The following is a 17,283-nucleotide window of genomic DNA, read 5'->3' on the forward strand; positions in this document are numbered from 1 at the left end:
CTGGTTTGAACAGAAAAAAATAATTAACAATTTGAACAAAACTTAACACGTCTCGCCAGTTTCAAACTGAAAGCAATAGTCAATCGGTGAGAGGGATGAGAGAACCACCGTACACCCCTCACTCATCCATATCATGATAATGATTTTCAGGTACCTAGGCCTCATCAATATACTTCTTGTTAAGAATCAATTTGTAAGTTATATACAGAATCAAAATGAACTATTTATGGCCATTGTACATTAATTCAGTAGAAGCATATTATTAACAAATATTGTCAAAGTCGGATAACTCATAATACCAATTTTATATATTTACAAACCTAGACGCAATCCTACAATTAAAAAAATGTTTCATATAATAATATTTGATCCAAAACGTCTAGAATAATCTAAATAGAAGAAAAAATAATGAACAATTTGAACAAGAGAAAACACATCTACTAGTAGCAGAATTTTTTACTGAATCGGCCATTTCCTACTTAACATCTACTCTAAAACTCTTAACAAAATTAATTTCAGTATTTTTTAGAGTTTCAGTGTCTTTTCAGTGCAGTATCAGTATCTGTATTTGAGAGCTTTCAAGAGCAATTCCAGTGAATTCAGCAGCTTCAACACTTCATCACAAGTGTACTATCATTATATATCGTATTTTAGGGTTGCATGGCATGGATAAAGTATTTCAGTCTTTTGTTAAAATATATACAGGTTTATTTAAGAATGAAATGTACTTAGGCTGTCTCTGCTTGTTTATAGCCAATTCGATTAATACCATATGATGAAAGTACATGAGTAAAAAAAACAACTACCCTTCAACAGACAACTATGAATTGTGAGAGTTTGTCACCCGAAAACTAATAACATAACATTGTCTGTGAGTGTGTTTTGAGAAGTGAAAGTTTTTGTTTTCCTTCCCTTTATTTAGTTATACATATATGATTACGTTGCAGATATTTAAACCATGTCATACTACACCACAATGGCGTTTTACAGAATAATACTTTATATAAACGAGAAGTATTTCACACAAAAAAGAAACAACATGAAAACATAACATGTTTATAATTATGAATACCAAACTTTGATGTGACAATGTTTAAGATGTCTGAATTCTCTATTTTATATCTACTATTTTTTTTGTGTGATCATTGTCTATAATTTTAGTTTCCTAAGTAAGCTGAAATAATGTTAAAAAAAGCAGTAAGGAAATGTATCGTTTATGTTTTTTTTTTTTTTTAAATTGTCTATACAAATTCATGTCTTTCCGAGTCTAGACGCATTCTTACAATATAGTAGGAGAAGATTGTCTATGTCATGACCAACTTGTTCGTTTCTACAATAATCATACCTGAATTGCCATACACCTTTGTCGTACAATCTTATTTTAACCGAAACAGTCTTAACTGATCTGAATATAAAACACAAATATATTTGGATTAAACACGATTTATTTGTTTGAAACTGTAACCTTAGTCTTAAACCGTCTGAACATTGATTTTACATTCCTACAAAATCATTACGTTTTTTTCCTCAGACATTTCAGTATATATTAAGACAATCTAATATAATGTAAAGACTAAATTGTTCTTTAAAACTTAAAACTCAGTATAAGTGCTTATTTTTCTCGAACCCACCTTTTTCAAAACCTATGAATTTACCCATGATTATATTAGTTTTTTTTTGTTTTTGTTTGCTTATGAAGACCGTTGAAAGAACTCGCACCTGGTCTATATACCCAGGTTTTAGTGGAGTCCAAGTTGGTCACTTACCTTTGTTGTGAGCTATGTATTATTTTGGTTATTTTATGTGATTCTTTTCAATGTCTGGCCTTTGTTACTTGATTACTTTTCCTTTGATTGCCGCTGGTACAATCTTGGTTCCTATGATTACTATTACATTTGTCAAAAATTGGTATTTGTTTTTAGTACATTTGTACATTGAATATATAATAGCTGACTATTTTATTTTGGTATTACATTCGAATAAACTGAAATATGCATGTACTTAGCAACACTCGCTATATACCCTATCAGAATTGGAATTCTTTATTTGGATTTAAATTCAACCATTTTGAATTGCCATAAGTATCTACGCATACTGTTTTATCTGTAACCTACCCAAACCTTGTTATTAAATACCATTTTAATACGATAGAAACAAAGTACTTCCAGGTACCAAATTAAATTTGTTCAAGTGCGTTGAATTTTTTTGTCCGCGTCATTTTAACATCCATCATTTTGAAGTCTCTATTGAGATGACCCTGCACAATGGTGACATTTTAATGGGCCCAAGTATACAGTGTTGTATACAATTTGACACTCATTAGATTTACACCATTTGCGAATGGTATCAAAGGAGGCACATTTCTGTATGTTCATATACTGTAGACACAAATTTTAGCTATGTGCGAAAGGTTTTTGAAATCGTAAAAAATATACCTACAAATATGATCCCGTGACATAATTTGCTCATGCTAGCACTTGCTAAAATAAATAAGTTCACAGTAGTACATGTAATCACGTGGTATTAAGGATTGACAATGAAAACAAAATGTCTACTGAAAAATATTATTAATTTTCGTTTTGCACATTGTTTATTGAGCTATTCCAGCTCTTTACCAAGGGCTTTTCTGCACCATTCTGTTAAACAAATACAAACGTGTATGAAACTAAAGAAAATACACAAAATTCCCTAAAACTATCAAAATATTTTTGTTTGGTGTATCTGAAAATAATACGATCAGATAGAGCGTATTGTTCATATTTAAACATATGAAAAACACGTATCAAATTTAATTAAAAATAACAGCTATAATAATGAAGAGATTAAAATGCAAAATTTAGTTTGATAACGTAACATTTGATATTAAATATGCGATGGGGATTCTATGAGGGGATGGTGATTTTTCTATGGGGATTTTGGGACTTCTATCAAAGGAGAAGACGCTTACGTATACCTTACAGGGGACCTGGTCCATGATCTCAGTTTTAAGGGCATTCCGAATTGCCCCTTCACTTTTTTTTTTAAATTTGTATGTATCATTTGGGTTATTTTATGTTCTTTGTTGTGTATGACTGTGTTTCATGTGTGGTCATTGCCCCTGGATTACATTATTTTGATTTCCGTTAGATTATAGGTTCCCTTGATTACTCTCAATAGGGACTGGGGATGTGGACAATCGGGAATGATGGATGGAATATGGATGAAGTTGGAAGTTTATACCATTCAAGAGCTGTACCCAGTTTTTAGTGGAGTCCGAGTTGCTGATTTGCTTTTGTTATTTTGTAGGTATGATTTTAGTTACTTTCGGGTTATATGAAAAAAACTTAGTGTTAATTTCTGATTACTATGGTTATTCAAAAAATATATCCAAAATAAAAATATGTAGGCTTTTTACCTATGAATCACATTTTGCATGATGTCAACATTGGTGAATTTGTTTTCAGGGTATGATACTGTTACCTATAATTGTGGGACAATGATAATTGATAAGCTTTTAGTAATGGGAATGTGGTTTTCTTATAGTATGAATTTGAACTGCATAAAGATGCTAGGATTCAAGTACAGATTCCACGATATGATAAAAATAGTAACAGTGTGGAACACTATAATCGCATGGACATCAATCATATAAACAGGCCGTTTAATGTAATACAATATATTAATATGATATAATATGATATAATGTATAATAAAGAGTATTCTTATCGTTTTTATGATGTCGCCGAAAAGTTTTTGTGACCATGTTTTTTTTTTTTTTTTGTTTTTTTTTTGTATTCACTTCACCGAATAAACCAGTTATTTGAACACAATTGATATAAACTTAAAAAAAAACGGCATCTAAAGGGTTCGTATTTGTGTAGAAATAACCAATAAGTGGTATGTTCACGGCTTACAAATGACTATTCCTCATAAAAGTGATTTTCTTTATTGATCAATTACTTGTATTCCTTCATTTTTCTTTATATGCCATGTATTGGAATGCTCCACTTAACAACCAGTTGTACAGCCTCCGCCAAAATAGTTTCCCTTGTTATAATTACCACCCTTTTTGTAGCTTCCCTTTTTGCCACCGTTGCTACTACCACTGCTGCTGCTTCCTTTCCCTTTACCTCCCTTTTTGTACTTGTAAGAATTCTTGTACTTGTAGTTACCCTTCTGGAAACAATGTACATAAAATTATTGATAGTAGAATGTGCATAAAATTGCTGGCAAACCCAGATAAATATTGATTTAACATATAATTATCGCATCGGAAGTTATTTCAAATATTACAGTACAGAATATAATTGAGTAAATGGGTGATACACAAAGTACTGAATTTATTTTGCGTGTATGTTTTTTTTATTATTTAATTTTCCTAAGCCTATAACAACATAAACATCTTAATAATTATACAGTCGACTCTTTCACCGGAACTGTCTGTACAGTTAAGATTAAAAAAAAAGAAAAAACAAACAATTGCAGCTACTCTGTCTTGTTATTCTGACATGTAAACTTACTTTATTCTTTTTGGAACTGCTGCTAGATGCCTCTGAAAACAAAACAACGATTGAATGTAAATAAGCAAGAATGGAAATCAAAACAATAGAAATATCCACATTTAGAACTGTTCTATACAAAATTGTCTTTGATTTGAAAGGAGAACATGAAGTCTTAAGTGATATTTAATGGAATTAAAGTACAACAAACCAGACGTGAAACCATCTTGTGTCTAGGATTCCATATACTAAATTTCAAACTTACAACGTCATACTACCGTCATTGTACGCTACTGAAAAATCATGTATGAACCTGACCGCAATTATTGAAAATGCAAGCCATTGTTAATTAATTAATATAATATTCATTTACTATATACATGTTTAACAGTATAATTGTCAGTATGATATAAATGTCCAATTTAGCGATACAGAATTACTGGTCAAATATAGAAATTGACATGGTTTTAAACCGTCCAATACAAAAATCTTCAAACATGTTTTTGGTTAAAATTTGAGTTGTGAATTAAACCATGAATGCTTATTTACATGGCATTAACAAAATATTACTTTGAATAGTACAAATAGAACCATGGTAAAATGCAAGGACAGCAGACATGTTTACTTTATGATATATTTAGATATCAATGACTGTAGCGGAGGCTATGCATCACACATTTAAAGCAGTTCAGAGAATCAATTTATTTGCTGCGTTCGAAGAAAGGAACGATGAAGGTACTAGAAGAGCTCGATTCTTCGAAACTTTATCGATGAGGGAATACTTTGACAACATCCTAACATGTAAATGGATAAAACAAGATAAGTTATGTTTTCAGAAGCGGAAGTAAAAGCTTTACTGTCAGTGAATATAACATATTTTAATTGAACAAACTATTTTTTACCAAATGTATTACAAAAGAATATACTAAAGCTTAGCACTGTAGATCATTCCTCATTCTCATTTTTACATTTACACAAACATTTTAAACCAATTCATAATGCTCCTCCGTAAATATTTATTCCTCCTTTCACTTGAAAGATTCTGTAGCTTTAGGGTAGAACCATTAGAAATATATATGAATTTAATAATCTAGTTGTCAATTTAGAAAGCAGAGAAATGATCATAGGCGTGAAAATCGATGGAAAAAAGCAGAGTGGACCTCGTACCACATCAAAGAGATCGATTTGTCTGTACTAAAGAAGATATGATACACTTTGGGACAACAACAAACCAAGCAATGAACAGCGATTGATAAATTGTTAAAATAAATCAGATAAAAGGCATATGTGAGCTGCGATGCTTTTAAACCAATAAATTCCCCATTTTCCTCACTGTCGTGATTCTTTTAATATCCCCTATTTCATGTACTGATAAATAACTTTCAGAATTTAGTCCATTTTTAAAATAAAGGTTATTAAGACAACGAAGACAAAGTTTACTTACCAACAGTAGTCAGACAGAGAACGGACACAACAGCAAGGAGTAGGATAATATATGAAATCTTCATGATGCTCAACTGAAACTGAACCTCCCTTTTAATGTAGTAGTAAGGACAGATGAAGATTTCAATGTGGAATGAGGCTATTTATATGTAACACTCTTCATTGTAAACCGATAATTACATGCATATTTTATGCTTCATTTGGTTAAATGCATGTTTCAATTCACATATAAAAATTGAAATTGTAAGTATTATAGACAAAAACAAGTATCAGGCAATGGATGACGCATAGTGTATTTGATAAATCGATGACCGCAGACGGAATGATCATCGACGGGTTGATAACTGCTAACCGGTGCCCGAATTGATCGGGTATGCTATGTGAAAAGTTGGATAAGCGGTTCATATTGTAAAGAAACAAAAAAAATTGAAACGAATCCAGTAATGTGTCATATCAAATGCATTTTGAATACGAAATATTAAATTCACATTTAGTAAAAAATCAAATGTAATAAATTAAAAGTAATTGAATTGATGTCTTAACTTTTCGTTTCGTAAATGTTTAAAAATGAAAAAAAATAAAAACAAAACAAAAACAAAAACAAACAAAAAACAAACAAACAAACAATAGAATCCGTAAAATAAATAAACCGATCAGCAGTCACGAGATGGAAAACGGAAGCGATAAACTAACTGTTTAACGGATTTGATTGATTGAACAATGTGTGATCAAAACTGATTGGGGAACGACGGCGGATCGCAATTAATGTTGCACGGAATGGTTCAGGTACTGCAGCTGATCCGTGGTTATAGTGTTAAGTGCTACCCGGGTTGATGTCTATGTCTGTAATTCGGCTATTTTATATGTTTTTTGTTTTTTGTTTTTATATTTTTTTTTGTGTACCTTTGTTTTACCAGTCATCACTAGACTATGTCCATTTGGCTTACAATTCAATTCCTGGAAAGCATTGTTTCAATATCAAAAGATTGAATTTTAAAATATGTTTGTACATGTATTTGTAGTTAAGGTCGTGTGTTTACCTGGTTCTTTCATATACTTGTATGACTATTCACTCTAGTTGAAATAACATTATAAATGCATAATGTACTTTCAACTTACAACCTTAATCCCACTATGAATGGCAACATTTTTCGATAAGTAATGTCATTCGTGCATAATAAAAAATGTAGCTGACACACTTTAAACTGAATCGGGCATACTTTCATTTATGTTTTTCCAAGATCATCCATGTTCTTTTTGTTTGCGCAATTGTATCATCAACAGCCTACACGATGAGAACATTCAAGATCGATGTAAAATAGTTACATCATAAATATAGACATATGGATTTCATCAGAGAAAATGATTTCAAAAGTGTATTCATAATTATTAACCCGTATCCTAAAAATGGTTTGATTTTCTACTGTAATAGTTCTTGGTTATGTTCTACTAGTGTATAGAGAAAGAGTACAGAAACATCTTCCCGCCAAAATTTTTACACTTTAACCAGTCAAAATATATTTCACGATCGGTAGCAGATCCGTGGACAGATACATATTAAGAAATGGTGTTTCTTGGACAAATGCATTTATACAGTTCTATTGAATTTATCTCAAGATATGATGAATCACCTCCTGTCTGTCAACTCCTGTCTTGTTTTTAAGCAAAACTAAATCTTTAATATATCTTTATTTCTAAATACAGTTATTCTTAAGGAATTTGGGTAAGGAAAATTATTCTTATGGAATCGGGTTGCATGATGAGTTGATTGGGAAAATTTTTTTAATGATTTTGGTTAATTGATACAATAAGAATGTTAAATAAGTAAATACATAATACATTGTTATATTTAAATTATAGTCGATAATGTAAAAATATGATAGTTAACAATCTAATTATGATTTGTGAAAGGGAATGTTTTAAGTTTAATTTTTGAAATTGTTGAATGAAGTCACGAAAAGCTTTGCTGAGTTAGTTATTTTAACTTACTATCGAATCGGCACTTTTTTTCAACTCGGGAATTTACATCTAATAATTTGGGAAAAAAATTCAATCCAAATTCACTTAATTGCGAACCTTTAAGATGGTGAAATAAGGATTTATTTGAAAGTCTTTGTAAGAATCATGCGATTCTCTTATTAAAAGTCAAGTCAAGGGTAGACGAAAAAGAAAGGAAAACTATGATACACCATAGGGATCAACGATTTCTTGATGACGACCGTTAAACTTCTGTAGTGATGACTTCAATCTTGTAGGCACATAACTCTGTTCCAGAAGTCTGACTGTAAGTAGTCTAGCGTTATACAAGAACCAATCGCTTACTGCTGTGTAAGCGTACATAACAGCAAAACATTACATGCGAGATATTTCTCGTAAGGAGGTAGATAGAGGTTAAGGGACATGAGAAATCATTTGAACGCTTGTGTAAACTATTTTACATAAATCTCATGTAAGCATCTTGGTTAGATAGGTTGATTTCATTCTGCTTCCAATGAACATTTGATTGGCTTTGGTAACATAGAATATGACACAAAAATATCACTGATTTAAAGAGCTTTTCCCTTTGCCTTGGAAAAACATCCTGTAAGCACCACAAAGTCTGACTGTAAGTAGTCTAGCGCGATACAAGAAATCTGCGTAGTTACGGCAAGCTCTGACATATCGTATGGGTTGTGATATGAACTCCATTGGTAGGTGCTGAAGGGATGTTGCCCCAGATGAGAGAAAAAAATGACAATACTGAATGGAAAGTCGTCGCGTTTGTTGTATAGTTTGGTCAATAGTTTTCCTTTACCGTCTATCTCAAAGTGTAGGTCAAGAAATGAGACTTCACAGTGTCTGTAGTATCCTTTATCTCAAGTTCTTTGTGGTAGATGCGATGTATAAAATCCACGAAGCTAGGGTTGTTTAAGAATAATTTTTCCTCTATATAGCAGAAACTCAGATTAAAGTATCTACCCAAACGATTTTCTTTCTTTTCGATTAGGTCAGCTGTAAAGTCAGCCTAACAAGAGTTTTGCAGATGTGCTATGGCAGGAGCACGCACTTTTCATCTGGCTCTACTTATTTTGGTATGGTTTTTAATTTTTCTCATCAAAATAACAAAATATTACTGAACAATATGAGAACAAAGCACTACAATATTTGCATCAAGAATTTTCTTCACAACTTCAAATGAGGTAGTTTTACTCGGAATTTTATACCGGAAGTCATCATGAAAATTATCATGATGTCCACTTCAGAACTCTTTATCTTTTACAGTTACTGATCATAAGTGGTGATGTAGGAGCAAATCCCGGGGCCCGTAAAATACACATGCCTTTTCTTCTTCAAAGCCGTGGGGGCAAATGAAAAAAAGGCTACTAAGTGATTTTTGTGACGGCTGTGTTCATTCAAAATGCATTATTACTTGAGCGATACGATGAACTAGACGGAACACCTGAACTATACTGTTTTTAGACCTTTGATGATCGCGTCCTAAATTTTACAAACCCGTTTTTTCTCTTCAGACCAAACACCGTCCCTGCCAAATGACTTGGCTGATGTGAGTACTAACAGCTTAAACTCACTCAATTTAACATCAGACATAGATAAATCACATGGAAGATATTTCAATATAGCAGATGATAACTCTGACTCAATTTATACGAGCGTACATGAGGACATTTTCAAAGAGCTGTCCGATTTGAGGAAAAAAAGACCCAAAGCAATTTGTGCATACTTCAACATTAATAGCCTTAAAAATAAAACATGCCATGTAAAAGAACTTCTTCAACGAGGCACTATTGACATGCTTCCCCTTGCCGAAACAAAAAATGTCATTCTTATGGAGACTGCCAGTTCAAAGTAGACGACTACACCTAGTGGAAAGCTGACCAAAATGCCAAGTGGAGGAGTGGCTGTGTACCTAAGATTACACATTGCTGACGACAGAAAGGAACACCTTGAATTTGAGCAAATAGAGTCAAGTTATTCATAACAACAGGAAATGGTATATTTGTGGCGCAAATAAGCCACCGTCAATGACTGATAGTGTTTTCTCCAAAGACTTTACAAAATACGTGGATAAAAAAATTTGTAACTATGATAACTGCATGATTCATGGATATTTCAACTACGATATACTAAACATAAAAAAGAGTTCACCAATGAAAGACCTATGTGAAATTTTTGATATTACAAACCTTATTAAAGAACCTACATGTAAAGGGGCAACCCCAAGTTTGGTAGATGTTATTTTTTACGAATAGACCTAAAATTGTAGCAATACATGTAATATTTTAGCAGGCATTAGTGATGTCTAATCTAATTGTATTTCAATTCAAAGTAGACATTCTATCTATAGTGAAAACTAGCAAATTTTATAGAAGTTTCGAAAATTTTGATAGCGAGCATTTTTAAGAGAGCAGTCAGATGTAGACATTTTAGATTATACAAATGTAAATGAAGCATATGCTGTTTTAATAACAACTTCATGGATGTATATATTAAGCATGTACCATTGAAAAGGAGAAATATTGGAAGAGCACCAGCTCCTTTTATGAACTGCAAATTGCAAACTGCAAAGGTCAACAAAAAGAAGTGTACAAAAGGCTATCGGCTTTGAAAAAAATAAGTGGTGATGTAGAAGCAAATCCTGGACCCATAAAATACAAATGAAAAAAGGCTACTAAGTGATTTTTGTGACGGCTGTGTTCATTCAAAATGCATTATTCACTCAAAAAAAAACAAAAAAAAAAACAGTTCAACAAAAAGAAGTGCAAAAAAGGCTATCAGCATTGAAGAAATCTCACCTAATACTCTGCAAATAGCTGCACCAGTAGTAGTATTACCAACCCGATCAATATAACTTTTGGAACTTCAGTCTTTCCAGACAAATTAGAAATAGCTATGGTAGTACCAATTCAAAAGACAAACAGCACACTAGAAAAAGGAAACTATAGACCAGTCAGTGTACTACCAACCATCTCAAAACTTTATGAAAGATATGTGATTTTTTTAAAACCAGATCTAACATCCTCTTGTCTATTTTTTGACCTGGCTTCCAAAAAAAAATGAGAAAAGGCATCATAACAATTAAATTGAATTAGTAATCTTCTCAGTGAACGTGGTAAACTTACAATATATTATTATTTTATTCTAGCATTTTTTTACATTGTTCATCAGAATGTTTTGTAATCAAAGCAGTACAAATAACTTAGTAAAGATTCACGAAAGAGCTTTACGCTTTATTTATAATAATAATAAAAGTACATATGAAGTGTTGCTAATAAACATCATCTCCTTAATATCTTTCATGTATTATTTTAAGTTTGCTGGCATGTTAATTTTAATGCTTTTAGTTGCTGAGTAGCATCTACTTTCAAATCCAGTCTGCATTATTTTTAGTGTTTTTTGTGTGTTCGATTACTTGCATGTTATTTTAAATTTGAATGTCATGTTGCATTAAGTTTATATGTATGTCTTGTGTTTATTTATGTAAATTTAAAAGCTCTACAGAGCTTATGTTTCCTGTTTGATTTATCTACTTTGAATAAAGTTTACTTGACTTGTCTTGAGTGAAGGAAAAGGTAAGTAAATAGAAGAGCACAATTTGATCCCATTAGAATGTAAACTGTCTGTTGAAAAACGCGTCCACCACATCGGACAATTATGTTGTCGATCAAAAATTCAAGCATTTTGAAAACATTTTCTTTTATATATATTGAAAATGATTTGCACGTTTTTTTTTTTACAAAGTATGCAGAATCTCTGTCAAGAACAACATAGTTGTATCTAGGTGTACCGTCATACTGCAGTAACAACGATATATATATAGTTTTTGAGTCGGGAATTTAACAGAGTATGGAATAAAAGAAGTATAAAAAGTTGAAAAAATGGGTTTCACTGATATTGTTTTCTGTTTTCTGATAGTAATCTTGAATTGAGGGTTTCCAGAAGATCTTTCGAATTTTTCAGGATCAACATTGAATTAATTGCACTACGGCAGAAACAAGTATCGTGGTCGGACTGGACACCCTTTTTGACAGCTTTGAGTATAGAAGTTAAAAGTCTTGAAAGAGTTGCAGTTCCAGCTTTGTAACGCTGTTTGTACAGATTCTTGTAGAGTTTAGGAATCGAATACATAGACGGTATACCACATTCATCGTCTTTTGTAGAGAGACCAAAAGAAGATAGCACAGATTTATGGTTTTTCACTGTCTCTCCTTCGGCAAGTGTGGAAGCAGAGTAGGTTTTAATAATGCTATTTTTACTACGTCCACATCTGATAATAAACATTGGATGTAAACGTTTTGCAGACAAAAACAATGTTGTTTTGGGCTTTGTCTACTGGAACGACAATATATTTATAGAGTAGGTTTTATCAATGTTACCATTGTTTTACGTAAAGATCTCTTTCATAATAACCAACAATTGATTTCTGTTTTGATTGTATTCATTAAATGTTGAAAATTAAAGTTTTTTGAAAGTTTTGTATGTATTCCTAAATTCTGATGGTGCAAATAATCAATTTTACTGTCCAATTTCTGGAATATTTCATACCATATTTCATTTAATACCAGAATTTGACGGAGACTGACACTTAATGGAAAATTTCTTGGTTTAATTTTTTACAGCATTTTTTTAATTTTTCTACAATCTGTCAAAATCTATCCATATTCATTAGGAAACATAAGTTGATTAATTTCTTACTTCTTACTAAAAATTAAATACATGATGTATTTTATTAAAACGGTAAGGTTCAGTAGGCTTGACTATAACTAATTGCTCTTATTTAAAAGCATCATATAACTATGTTGAAAACAGCACACAAATACAGATGGGTCATTTAACCAAAGAATTCTTTGCAAAATCAAGGCAAAAAACCTGGAAATTTAAAACATTTGCAGTGGTCCTTGCTTGGTAGAGGATTTCTTATCCTGACGTTTCCGGTTTGTAGCTAGCTTAACATGACTCTTACGCAAAGATTAATTGTTTCCAGTAAATTGCAGTGCAAAACAACAGCACTGAATTGCCACAGATAATTTTAAAATCTGTGTTTGTGTCGAACAATACAGAATATACATTATTGAAGGTACGGACATTGTCTACACATTCATTGTTTACAATGTCTTGCTTTTATCACTCGAGCAGACGTTTTTGACACACTATCAAAAATAGATTATACCTAAATTGTTACATAGTACATTGATTTTCCTATTTTTTTGTCATAGATGGACGCAAATGTAGACATAAACATATAGGTCATCGAACTTGATCCTAAGTATAGGCAAATGATTATGACATTTGTATATAGATTCTGCATAGAGGTTTTGCTTTCTTTTAAAGACTTGTAGATGAAATTTCTTAAACATTTGTATAAAGATCATTTTTCTGACATAATCTCATGTTACAAAGCAAAACTTGGGGAATTTGTATTTGAATTTTTTTTTATGTTAAATCAACTTAAATACCCATAACATTTTCAGCCAACAATATCATCATTTAAAAGTTAGGTTAAGTGAGTGTTATAAGTGATTAATCTAAGTAACCTCATTATCTCCATAGGGATGTGTTGTTATATATGTATTATATACCACTTCACAACAGAATTATATTTAATGTAATTCAACCTAATTCGTCTACAAGGAAGTACTTCAATATGACATGTACGATAAATCTCCTTACCATAAATAGTTCAAACAAGTACCTTCATTATTAAGTAAATTGTTTCAGATCAGTTGCTGTTGTCTGTCAATAAATTAGCGTTGAATTCAAATCTTTTCAACATTAAATACATGTATAATTTCACTGATTTTCTATTCATGATGCAGTTTTTTATAATACTCTGCAAAAATTTTTTTTTCTTCAGTTTGATCTTGTTTCATTCCTGCATTTTGAAAATTATAATTAATATTTATCACTCAAACTGATAAATCACTAGTTCAATTGATAGCGCCGTAAAGAATAAAAGGGATAAACAGAAAATTAACCAAAAGTATTTTTTTTCCTGGCGCATAAATACTGGGAGATGTTGGCATTGGAAAGAAAATAATTAGGGTATACAAATTCAAATATTAAAGTCCAAGTCAATCTTGATGTCATAAGGTCAGATTCCATGTTATATTAGGATAACATGTTACTAACTTTATTCATACAACGAAGAGTGACTTTGCAAATAGAAAACAAATCAATGCCAGTTTCACCAAGTAGATGATTTGTATTATAGAATAATAGAATAATCCCAAAACATGCCTTGATTTCAAATTGATATGAAAGCAACATTATTATTTTTATAAATGATAATAATAGGTTGGTTATCCCAGTCTCGTATCTACATGTTCCCACACCTTGATTACAAATTGATATAAACAATCATGTTTATAGTGGAGAATAAACGGCAGACTCCCCTAGGCTCTTATCTACATCTATAATCCTTATTCGATGAGCTGTATTGGTCTTAGTTTAAGGAGATAGACCATATGATAAGGGCTATAACAATTGTATTCACCATTTAACATCAATCTTATGAAAGCATCTAATGAACTTGGATTCATTTTACTGTTTTAAACGAAACCTTGAGAGGCTTTGGTTAATTGAATATAATACAAAAACATATCACTGATTTGCTTCTGTTACTTTGTATGTATGACTTTATGTTCGTTGTTGTGTTTTCCATGTCCCTGGATTACATTCTTTTGATTACCGCTATAACCTTGGTTCCCTTGATTATTTTTTTCATGAGTTATGTCCCTTACCCTATGTCTACCTCCTTAAATAAACGTGGACATTGCAGTTAACGTTAGGTAAATATAACACACTAATTTTATCAATTGACTAAGGTCAAAATACGTTTTAGTTTTCAAAGAAAATTAGTACCAGAATATGTTTTTAAGACTCTCATAAAGCATAGACAATTCTAAAAAAAGTACATCTTGCACACGTAAGGTCTCTTGGCTTCTACATATTGTGATATAAATTATAAATGTATCATATTTAGAGGTTTGTATACCAATATAATTAGGCACTTTATTACTCTGATGTTTTAAAAAATGACGAGGAAAACAGTTTTGTTACATTAATTGAGATTGAATCGTAAGTAATCATGATAGCATACATCAGCTTACATGTGAGGCAGTAGTTTGCTGGCCATGGTCATTTCAGTGTAAAGTGTCAGTCTCTGTAAAAATCAAGCAATGGTTAAAACCTGGTATAAAAACCACCACTCATTTATAAAAGACAAGATTCCTCATATCATGCCATTAACCTTTGGTTAACTGAGCAATAATGTGAAAAGTGCATTGAATATGAATATTACAAGGACAGATATATGAAACTCTGTCAAAATTCTCATTTTTCTAACAATCTATTGAAACGGTTCTATGCAAATCCGGTGATACATCAATTTTTCATTAGACAGGTGGAAAAGCTTAAAGAAATACCGTCGATTGGCAGAATTCCACACTAACTGTTTACCTGACTTCCAGTCTTCACAATATAATTTAAAATATAACTTTGTTTGCTCGCAAATTTTTTTTTTTTATTTTTCCCATTATCTCTAATAAAAGTTCTGCTTAATTTTTAGAAAGTATTGCTATGCAAATAAAAAAAAACATGATCGCAAATTAATGGTTGAGTCTGGAGAAATTAAGATACAAGATCTTACCATTCCAATACACTTGTCCATACCTTTTAGTGAACTCTGAGCTATTGACTATTTTGTATTGTTGATAATATGCTTGTATCTTTGTTACGTTCCGCCAAATTCGTTTCATCTCAGTTTGAAAAGACAAATAGATTAACTTAAAGTGTTGTTTTAGTTTGTTTTAATATTATTATTATTATTATTTTGTTTGTTTTTGTTTGTTCTTTTCATGTGTGTGTGTGTGTGTGTGTGTGTGAGTGTGTGTATGTGTGTGTGTGTGTGTTAAAGGTATGAAAGGAATTTGTCATATATTTTCAAATTTTCGTTTTAATAATTACACATTTCGGCTAGTATTTGACACACTATCTTATACACTTTTGACAAAGAAGGAAAGTACTTATGACAAGTATTAAGTCGTTTATCGTCACAATTTTCAGCACGTCAAATAATCAAGGCTGTGAAGAATTGTTTTGATATTATTGATTTGGAGACTCAATTTAGATGAAAACGAATTATTGGTAAGTGCGAATCAATTATATTTTTTTTACAAAGTGTTAATGTTTGTATCACAATATAGATACATTTGTACTTGGTTTGTTTAAGGAACCGTTTAATACAACCGTGGAAGACGTTCTAGTTATGGTAGTACTAAATGGCTTACTCTGTATTTAACATGGTATTGATTCGAGATTGGTTATATTTGTCCCGAGACCCCGGGGACGAGGGCATATACCGCTGACAGAGGGTTAATGCAAGGTCAATACTGAAACAGCCAATTCGTTACACATATATTAAAAAAATTAAAATCAAACAGTCCATGTACTAGGCCCGTATGACGACTCCTTAATGCATTGTTGATTTGTTACACACTTAATTTGGAAATCATTTGAACGTTCGTATTCAACATTTTACATCAATTTCATGTCAGCGTCAAAATATCTCAGATTGCTTTCATTTTGTTTTAAATGAAATATTGATAGACTATGGTGAAATTGTACATGATACAAACACATCACTTATTTCAATATGTCCCTTACCCTAGGTATACGTCCTTAACTCATATTTCTCAGTGATGTCTAATTGAAATTATTGACATGTTGTATGTCTTTTATTATAAAGATTTGAAAATCATTATTTTATTCAACCTTCAACAGTGACCAAACACTTCTAAAAAGTGTAAACATTTTTAAATGATAATTATTTCAAATTAATATTAGTAATACGGTCCATCAAAGTTGAAATTCATTGTTCCACCTTCCCTTTATACATGGGCCGTCATAGGTTTGGCCTCTTCTGTTGTCAATGCGAAAATGTCGTCTTCCCCAACAATTACATTGAACACCCATGACAAACGACATCTTTCATTTTTTTTTGCCGTATAAATTAAACCAAAAACATGAAGATAATACAAAATGGACCACTACAGCCTTTTTTTTAATGGACCGGACCTTTTACATAGCAACTATTAATATGGTATACAAATGTCCGACAGTCCGTCCGCTGACGTAACAATAATATCATTTTGATAGTGTAATATGATTATTTGAACCATCATAATCAAGGAGAACATGCAAACATGATTTACATATCATGCTGAACCATTGAGTTACAAATTCATTGAAATGCACTGAAATGAACATTTCAAGGGCAGATAACTCTGTACGAAATAACTTTAAAAACCCTTGTTCATTAAGCTTCATACTTTACAAAAAAGTGTTCCATGAAAAACTAAATATT

The 17,283-nt window shown here is 31.5% G+C and overlaps 1 protein-coding gene and 1 long non-coding RNA gene across 2 annotated transcripts in view; one reads left to right on the top strand and one right to left on the bottom strand.

Annotated features, from left to right (window-relative positions):
- Positions 1–3,909: 3,909 nt before the first annotated feature.
- Positions 3,910–6,037, bottom strand: LOC148597020 (uncharacterized). The gene is made up of 3 exons (XR_015919097.1): positions 5,923–6,037; positions 4,500–4,531; positions 3,910–4,155 (listed from the first exon to the last, which is right to left on the bottom strand). It is a non-coding gene; the product is annotated as an uncharacterized LOC148597020 (long non-coding RNA).
- Positions 6,038–15,934: 9,897 nt separating this feature from the next.
- The window catches only part of LOC148597021 (scavenger receptor cysteine-rich type 1 protein M160-like), a 55,121-nt gene continuing 53,772 nt past the window's right edge, over positions 15,935–17,283 (top strand). The window contains exon 1 of the mRNA XM_088564362.1: positions 15,935–16,064. The gene's annotated coding sequence lies outside the window, so the exon portion shown is untranslated. The remainder of the gene's footprint in view (positions 16,065–17,283) is intronic.

This window comes from Perna viridis, chromosome 15 (assembly GCF_037379345.1).
Source record: "Perna viridis isolate PV_CMFRI_1.1 ecotype Kerala chromosome 15, ASM3737934v1, whole genome shotgun sequence".
In the NCBI taxonomy this organism is placed as follows: Eukaryota; Metazoa; Mollusca; class Bivalvia; order Mytilida; family Mytilidae; genus Perna; species Perna viridis.